Below are 10,000 nucleotides of genomic sequence, written 5' to 3'. Positions count from 1 at the left end.
ACATGATTTTTGTGCATGACTGAAATCATGACTAATGATTCTCGTTTTAGTAATTACAAAGTGGAAGAAGTTAGATATTTCTCTGATTCTAAACATGCATTTTCCTAAGGAAGGATAGATTTTGATGCACACGTGTAAACACGTGTTCATTAGAACGAAAAGATGTTACAAACATCTGTTATTGTCGAAGATGTTCTAAGGGCACTCTTGGTACTACACAACAAGAACATTGATATTGGTACGTGGCCATGTTCTTAAGGACTACTGTTGCATGCATCAAATGAGACACCCTTTGCTTGTGCTCGGTGAGGACTTAAATCATTAAACCAATTCAAGGTCAAGACGTGAGACTATTTCCGTATTCATAATGGTAATGCAGTCGGTTGATGATGATTAATGCCCGACTATTGCATTTCCACACATTGTTGGAACAAGAACGAGTACTAACATCACGAAGGTAAATGCCATTACACAGAAAACCCCTATGGGGTCCCTGACATGTATATAGCTGTTTGATTCCCAGCTGGGAATGTATGAACGTACTACAGCTTAGATTCCAGTGACGTGTATAATCTCTTGCATCAACTTGGGCGTAGGCTATGCAGCCAATCAAAATAGGAAATCGGAAGCCCAATGTTTATCTTCCACGTGAAAGCATACGAGCTGCCAGGTACTTCCAGCTACCGACACACCACCCAATACTATGCTATGCGAAGTTTTGCTATGCGATACTGTGTTATATTATGCTGTGCTATACGTTGCTTTCTTATGCTATGCGATGCTTACCTATACGAGGCTATATTACGCATTACTTTCCGATTATATGCTATGCTATGCTATGCTGTACTATGTTTATATATTCTAATATGTTATGTCATGTCATGTCATGTTATAGCAGGTTTGTGTGCCTCCTAGCATACATCCTCATCCCCATAGGCACGGACAAAGACACAGAAACACGGGTATAGACAGGCGCAGTCACAGACGCAGATGCAGACACAGATACAGCCACAGACACAGACACAGACACAGACACAGACACAGACGCAGACAGACGCACACAAACACAGAAACACGGACTGGTTCGGACACAGACACAGACATACCTAAGTACCTCTTAAACACGTGTTATTGAGCCAAGGACAGTTTAAACTACACATAATGCGTCTCGTACTACTTTTACGCACGTTAATTTCGCATTTCTCTCTCTCTCCCCCTCCCTCCCCCCTCCCTCCCCCCCTCTCTCTCTCTGTATCTCTATCTATCTATATACACACACACACACACACATATATATATATATATATGTATATATATACATACATACATACATACATATACCAAAGGCTTTTTCCCCCTACACGGGGGGTAGCCAAAAATAAAAAAGCATAGAAATCATTCCCACCCATTCCATTTCCTGTATATTCCACTCCCCTCCACCTTCCTCCCTCCCACTTATCTTGGCACCTCCTGGATGACGGGTCATCCCTGCATCCTGTCCACTGCCCTGGGTCAGAAGCAGTTTCGCAAGACACAGCACATCCACAGCAAGGCCGCTTCAGAAATTCGGCGACCCCCCTCTCTGTCCCCCCATGGGGGGGACGGAGAGGGGGGGGTCTGATCCTGCTACAAGCGCAGTGTCGTCAGCAAACAACAACTGGCTCATCTCCCGCTTTTCTCCATTTTCTTTAATCACCTCCAACCCCTGACCCACTACCCTTGCATTCACCTCTCCCACCGCCCCATCCATGTAAAGATTGAACAGCCAGGGCGACATAACACATCCCTGACGAAGTCCCACCTTTACCTCAAACCATTCACTCTCTCCATTTCTAATCCTAACACAAGCTCTACTACTCTCGTAAAAACTCTTGACTGCTCTTAACAACTTTCATCCTATCCCATATATCTGCAGTACCTCCCACAGTGTCTTCCTGTCTACCCTGTCGTAAGCCTTTTCCAGATCCATAAAAGCCCAAAAAAATATCCTTACCTATTCCTATAGCTTTCTCACATATCTGTCTTACAACAAAAATCTGATCTACCTGTCCTAAACCCAAACCCACACTGTTCCTCACCAATTACTCCCTCTGTTCCTCTCCTAATCCTCTCAATCAAGACCCTCCCATAAGCCTTCCCAATTACACTCAATTTTCTCATTTAAGCAGTTCACTCTAAGTACCTCCCTACCTTCTGCCCCTTTCCTCTTTCTCCACCTATTCTTCACTCTTAATTTACCTTCCACCAGAAAATGAGCTGATATTCCCCCACTCTCTCCCCTTAGAACATGTACATCCTTAACCCTTCCTACCATATTCCTGGTCACCACTATATAGTCAATTAACGCTCTATCTGCCATTCTTCCATCCACCACCCTCTCCTATGTGTACTTATGTTTGACTTTCTTCCTAAACACTGTATTTCCTATCATCAAATCTCTTTCAAGACACATCTCCACCATCAATTCTCCACTACAATTTTTACCTGGAACTCCATACTTCCCAATCACTCCATCTATTGGTTCAAATCCTATCCTAGCATTAAGGTCTTCCAATACAACTACATTGACATTTCTCCCTAATTCCTCTATGCACTCATTTATATCTACCCAAAAAGCCTCCCTTTCCTCTACGCTCTTCTCACTACCAGGTCCATACACACTTACAAAAACCCACATCTCCCTTCCCAGCTTCACCTTCATCCACATCAACCTTGATGAAACCTCCTTCCACTCCACTACCCACTTACTTATCTCTTCACTTCTAGTATAGCCACACCTTCTCTCCCTCGTCCCCTCTTCACTCCTGAGTACCTCCCAGCTACACTCCCAAACTCACAGTTGTCCTTTCCTTTCATTTTAATTTCACTCAAAGCCAGCACATCCATCTTTCTTCTCACAAACATACTGCCTATCTCTTCCCTTTTACTCTCATCTGTACCACATCCACGCACATTAAAAGACCCAAACCTTAGGGCACTGGTTGGAAAACTCCCAGACCCTCTTATGCCTTTACTTCTTTTTTTAGGAATGTCCCCTTTTGGGGCTACAGGTAGTAGGACTCCTAATCCCATCCCCCGTCCCGTTTTTTGTCGCCTTTTACGACTCAAGTGGAAAGACTTGGTGGTAGCATTCTCTTCCCCCACCACAGGGTCGGCGAATAAAGGAAATGAATATTCAGAGAAATGGGACAGGACAGTAACAAGGGGTTGGGGGACAGCATAACGGAGGGATAGTCGTAGTATAAAAGTGTCATAATTTCTCTATGAACAGAGTTTCCCTCTATCACAGACAAAATGGTGTGTGGCTTTGGTCCGTACGGGCGCCCCATATAGCCCTAAAGTATCAACTGCATGCTACTTTGCCACAATAACATGCAGCAAATACCCCAGACGGGGTATATTTATCTCAAATCTACAGACTTTGTACTTCTTGCCTAAATGTCAGAGTGGAGACAAGATCAGGCGATCCACTCGGCAGGAGGAGGTCGATTAAGATAAGATCACATGATAGGAATAAACTGTAATAACACGTAGGGTACCTTAGTGAGGTATATAGCATCCTGGCTCAAACATGAGTGCCACTTTATCTCTCCTTTATCGTAGTTTTGGCTCTTGTTCCATCTTTCTAGGTCTGATACTCTCTTGGGTTTTGTCTGCCAAATGATGCTTGGTTGGATTTTTTTTTTTTTTTTTTTTTTTTTTTTTTTTTTTTTTTTTTTTTTTTTTTTTTTTTTTTTTTTTTTTTTTTTTTTTTTTTTTTTTTTTAAGAAATAGGAGGAATGTACCCTCTTCCCCCTTCCGTGATCTTCCGTGATGAGAAACACTTTATCTTTTATCTTTTATTTTGGCTTCCGTCAAGTCATTTATCCATTCATTTGTTTTTAGTTAACTTCTTGGCAGCTCCTCGGGCGTAGGGTCTAATTCGATTAAGTAATGAAAACATTTCTGCAGTGACATGTCGTTTATCTGTTTCTTTTTTCTTCCTTTTTTCTGTTGCATTTGGATGGACGAGTTCCAATATTTTTGCCTTTCTTTCCTGTTAGACCCATTTATCAGAAAATTCTAAAATTAAAAAAAATCTGATATCTGCTGAGTCAAGTAACTCCAAATGAGATTAAAGATGGAAGTCAAGTGATTTATGCTACAAAAAAAAAGTTTAAGATTTATGGTGATATTTCTTTTATAAGCAAATAGATTGTTTCAGCGTCTACGTAATTCGACAGTTGGATACTTCACATAAGTCTCCATCATTGTTTATGATCAAGACAAATCTAACTTTGTGTTAAATACTATTTTTTTCCAATATATTACTTATATCTTAATAAAACTGAATTCTAATAAACTTTATTCATGTAAGAATGAAGATTTATTAAACTAGAATTGCTGATATGAAAGGGACTTTGATTGTAAATAGAAATGACAAACAAGGGAGGGTAAGAATATCATGTCGACAATTTGCTTTAGACGTCATGTCGCTTGTTGTGACTGAAACAAATGAACGTCAAGAGTGATGACGTCATGTCACTAACTAGTAAACAAAATTCAAGAAATTCATGAGACCTTTTTGGTGTAAGTTCTATATTTGCGTTGTAGAAATTTGATAACGCACCCTAATCAATTTATTTTCCTTATTTCATTTTTATTTATTTATTTATTTATTTATCTATTTTTTTAATAAACAGTAATGAACATGTGGCTAGCCACTGACGTTTTCTATGTATCCAAGCATTTTTCTCTGTGGATTAAACAAGAATTCATTTAACATTGTATATATTCTTACATCTTTCTATAGCTGTACTAGCAATTAAACAAAATATGTCGGTAATATTTGCTTTCCCTGAGTTTGACAAAATCTAATTGTCATTCCAGATGAGAACGTTTGGATTTTTAATACAATTTTATAAAATTAGTACCGTTGTAATTTGACTGTCTATCATTGTTTCTATGTTTGAAATCGTTACAATATGTTGTTTGATAAATCTGTCGCAGTGAAAGCAGTCACGCCAGATCGTACTGTATTTTGTTCCCATTAATTCACCTATCAAACATGTCACTAAATTATTTCAAAGTCTAAATACAGTAATTTTCGAAAATAGATATATTATTTTTTGGATAAATGAAGCAGCATATTTCTCCAGGGCTGTGGAGCTTTGACTTCGACTTGTCCCTAAAGATAATTTTACTTTTAACTTTCGATATCAATTCGAAATGGCATTTCATCGCTACCAAGCGAATAATCAGGATATTTTCAACGCTCAAACTAATTAAGTTCCTCTTTATGGTTATAGCTATGCAATTGCGGCTTTACTTTATTGAATATAAAAACTAAATCCCATGTAAATTACATACAAATGCCAAAAATAAAATCGATATAATATTCTTTTTAATGCAACTGAAATATTTTTACATTAACTTTAGGAAATCTAATAGCATTTTTTAAGAGAAAATGCATTAGAAATACAGTCTTATAAACAGCAACTAAAATCCTTTTTTCTTTTTAATATTTTTTACACATATAGAAAATAAGATAGAAAAAAAAATAGTCAATTGTAAGTTTTGAGAAATAACATTGCTTCTGCAATATATTCCTTCACCGAAGCCCTGCGGTCAGATTTAATTAGTTTCAATACAGGGAACAGTCGCTCCACACTAATTTGAGCTGGAGGAATTGCTAACATTGTAATGGCTGCATCCCTAGTGATTTCAGAATACATTTAGATTACCTCTTTTACTGGTAAATTACATTAACAATCATACTTCTTTATCTCTTCTGTTGCTTTATAGAAATAATGCTTGATTTTTTCTCATTTCTTTTTTGTTTAGAGCCTCTTCAATTATCAGAGTGCATAGAGGGGTTTAGGGAGAAGTGTCAATATAATGGTATTGGGAAATCTTAATGCTAGGGTAGGAAATGAACCAATGGACGGAGTGGTTGGGAAGTGTGGAGTTGAAAAAAATCGTAGTGGAGAGTTGATGGTGGAGACGTGTCTAGAAAGAGTTGATCATAGCAAATACAGTGTTTAGGAAGAAATTCAAGAATTAGTACACATGGGAGAGGGTGGTGGATGGAAGAGTGGTACATATGGCGTTGGTGGACTATATAGTGGTAACCAGGAGAATAGTAGGAAGAGTTTTTGATGTACATGTTCTAAGGGGAAAGAGTGGGGGACTATCAGATTATTTTTTGGTGGAAAGTAATTTGAGAGTGGAGGGTAGATGGAGAAAGAGGAAAAGGGCTAAAGGTAGGGAGGTGCTTAAAGTAAACTGCTTAAATGAGAAAGAAAAAGAGAAAGAATACAAGAAGAAGCTGAGAGAGGAGTGGGAAGGAGTGAAGGATAGCGTTGAACTAGGAGTGGAGGAGGAATGGGGATGGTTCAAGGAAGGAGTCACAAGGTGTGTGGAACAAGGAGGACGGGATGAAATAGAAGGAAGGGTAATGAGTGGTGGGATGAGGAAATGAAGAAAGCTGTAGAAGAGAAGAAACGAGCATTCACAGATTGGCTACAAAAAAGGAGAAAAAATCATGTGAGAGGTATAAAGAAAAGAAAAGAGAAGTAAAACATAGATAAAGGAGGCAAAGAGGAGAGTAGATGTAAAGTGGGATAAGGGTATGACACCTTTTTTTGTTTTTTGTAATAAAAAGATATTTTGGAAAGAAATTAAGAGAGGAAGAGGAGGCGAATCAAGTAGAGAAGGAAAGGTAAAAGGTGCATATGTAGAGATAATAATGGAACAGAAGGCAGTAAGAGGAAGATGGGCAGAGTACTTTAGGGAGTTGCTAAATGTGAAGGAGGATAGGGATGGAAAGGTTGTTGCAGTGGGAAGCGCTAAGAAAATGAGAGTGATGAGTGAGGAAAATGGAGGAGAAATAAGGAAAGATGAGGTGAAAGCAGTTGTTAAAATGATGAAAGCAGATTTGGCACCTGAGTTGGATGGGTGTCATGGGGATTGTCTAAAAAAAAGGAGGTACAGCGATGGTGGCTTGCTGGTGAGGTTGTTTAATGTTTGTTTAAAAAAGGGTAGAGCGCCGGGGGACTGGAGGAGTGCCTATATAGTTCCACTTTACAAGGGAAAAGGGGACAAGTGTGAGTGTAGTAGTTTCAGAGGGATCAACTTGTTGAGTGTAGTTGGGAAGGTTTATGGGAGGGTTTTGATTGATAAGGAGAGGAACAGAGGGAGTAATTGGTGAGGAACGTTTTGGGTTTAGGACAGGTAAGGGTTGCATGGAACATATTTTTGTGGTAAGGCAGATATGTGAGAGAGCTTTAGGAAAAGGTAAGATGTTTTTTGGGCCTTTATGGATTTAGAAAGGCTTATGACAGGGTAGACATGAAGGCATTGTGGGGGGATTACAGATATATGGGATAGAAAGAAAGTTGTTAAGAACAGTCAAGAGTTTTTACGAGAGTACTAGAGCCTGTATTAGAATCAGAAATGGAGAGAGTGAGTGGTTTGAGGTAAAGGTGGGACTTCGCCACTGATGTGTTATGTTGCATTGGCTGTTTGATTTATACGTGGATGGGGTGGTGTGAGAGGTAAACACAAGAGTAATGGGCCGGGGATTTGAGATGGTTAATGACAATAGAGAAAAGTGGGAGCTAAGCCAGTTGTTGTTTGCTGATGACACTGCGATTGTAGCAGGATCAGAGGAGGGATTGAGGAAGTTAGTGACAAAGTTTGGGAAGGTGTGCGAAAGAAGAGAATTGAATATAAATATGGGTGAATGTAAAGGATAAGATGTACAAGAGGAGAATGTGGCAGCAAACTGGAGATGAGTATTAAGGGAGAGAGAATGGATAGTTTTAGACACTTGGGTGCGAATGTGGCAAGAAAAAGAGTTAGGGTGGAGTTAAAATGTATATCAAAAGAATCAAGTAAATTTCTTGGGGGATTTAAAAGTGTAGCGAGAATTAGACATTTGGGAATGGATGCTAAAACAGATTGTATGAAGGAGTGATTGTACTGACAGCACTGTATGGGGCAGAAACATGGAACATAAGAGAGGAAGAGAGAAGTAGTCTGAATGTGTTTCAGATGAGGTGCCTGAGAAGTATGATAGGCTGGATAGAATGAGAAAAACGAGGAGGTGAGGAGGAGAACGGGAATGGGAAGTTGAGAGATGGGGTTGATGAAAAAGTATTGGGGTGGTTTGGACACATGGAAAGAATGAGTGAAGAAAGATTAGTGAAAGAGGTGTGGAAGGCAGAGACGGAAGGAGTAAACATGAGGGGGCAACCAGAGATGAGATGGATGGATGGGGTAAAAGGGCACTGGAAAAGAGGAGAATGTCTGTTGAGGAAGTACGGGAGAAGACAGAAGATAGGGATGAATGGAGAGTGGTTGTGTATAGATAATGCTGTGATAAATGAAAGGGAGTTTTGGGGGATGGGGGAATGTGTGAATGATATTTCAACGCATCCCAAAGGGATTTATTTCCCTCTTTTCTTTTTCTGTAAGAGGGGACGGATAGGGGTTCGCCAATTAAATGAAGCGGCCTTGCTGTGGATGTGCTATGTCTTGCTACAGTGCTTCTGACCCAAGGCAGTGGGCAAGATGCAGGGATGACCCTTAATCCAGGAGGAGCCAAGATAAGAAGAGGGAGGGGGCGAATGTGAATGGAGTATGTTGGGATAGAATGGGTGAGAGTGGATCTTATGACATTGTTTTTTGGCTACTTCCCTTGTAAGGGGGAAATAGCCATTGGTATGTGTAAGTATGATTGTTTTATCTTTCCAAAGAAATAACAAACTTTCTAGCTATAGTTTATTTTTTAATTTAGTTTTTATTTTGCAGTAGAATACATAAATATAAAGATACAATGCATGAAGTTGCAAGAACGACACAAGAAACATTTGAAACTTACCTCCAAGGAGACTTGAAAAGTCCCGGTTGTGAGAATATATTTAGAGAAACGCCATTTTCTACAACTAAATAAATATAAACTTTCTTATAGTATTCTGCTGTCATAATTTCTTTTTATTCTGTCTGAACTGAAAAAAATATATTAAAGTTGCTTGTTCATTTGAAAAAGTTCCTTCAACTAATGCGTAAGAACCAAATCATGACTCCATTTTTCTTGTAGTTCTTTCATGTTTTTCATTTATGATTTTTGAGATTATTGGTTGGAAGCGATATCTTGTTAGATTTTATGCTATAGGTAGACCGTTTGTAGCTTCGCAGATCTTTTTATCAAGTCCACTATCATCTTCAACTAAGCACTGACAAATAAAACGTTTGAATTATGCTAAAGTGTTCAAATACAGTATATATAAATTGACTCTTCCTAACCATATTGTGTGGGTATATGAAATTTATTGATAATGAATTACTATTTACATTTGGTGTTTATTTCTGTATTTTCTTAGCATCATTTGATGTATCAAAATTAATATAAATAAAATATAACAAGCAAGAGTAAGAGTCGAAGTTAACTAATTTTCATCGATTCCGACTTCGGCTTGTAAAGAAGTAAAAATGCTAAAAATCCGACTCAAACTCCTCGATGTCGACTTCAACTCCACAACCCGGTATTTCTTTTCATCTACTTCATTTAATGACTAATATCACTTCCGTTGTAAATATCGATTGCAAGCTATATAAAAGCTATATTCCGTTATTACAACTGCATTATATATAAACTATAGATACCCCTTACAGGAGAGAATTGTTTCAAAACGCTGTACACTTGAAGCAAATCATCTGGCGTCAATCTTAAAATGTCTTCTTTATAGCAGAAGACAACCTACCTCTGAAAAAAGATAAGGCAACCAAGGGCAATGCATGCAGGTAGAACTCGTAGTAATGGGTTTAAGTTAGACAAATTTAGGTTTAAGAAGAAACAGGCAAAAACTGGTTTACTAATAGAATAGTTAACGAATAGAATAGACTTAGTAAACAGTAGCGAACACTGAAACAATTGGTTGTTTTAAGAGATTAAATGGTTTTAAGGATTGGGATGATAGGTGGTAATGGACATGGAACCGCCTAGTGGTCTCTTGCA

This window comes from Oratosquilla oratoria, chromosome 22 (assembly GCF_046742065.1).
Source record: "Oratosquilla oratoria isolate Oo_2021 chromosome 22, ASM4674206v1, whole genome shotgun sequence".
NCBI lineage: Eukaryota > Metazoa > Arthropoda > Malacostraca > Stomatopoda > Squillidae > Oratosquilla > Oratosquilla oratoria.
This window is presented reverse-complemented; position numbering follows the sequence as displayed.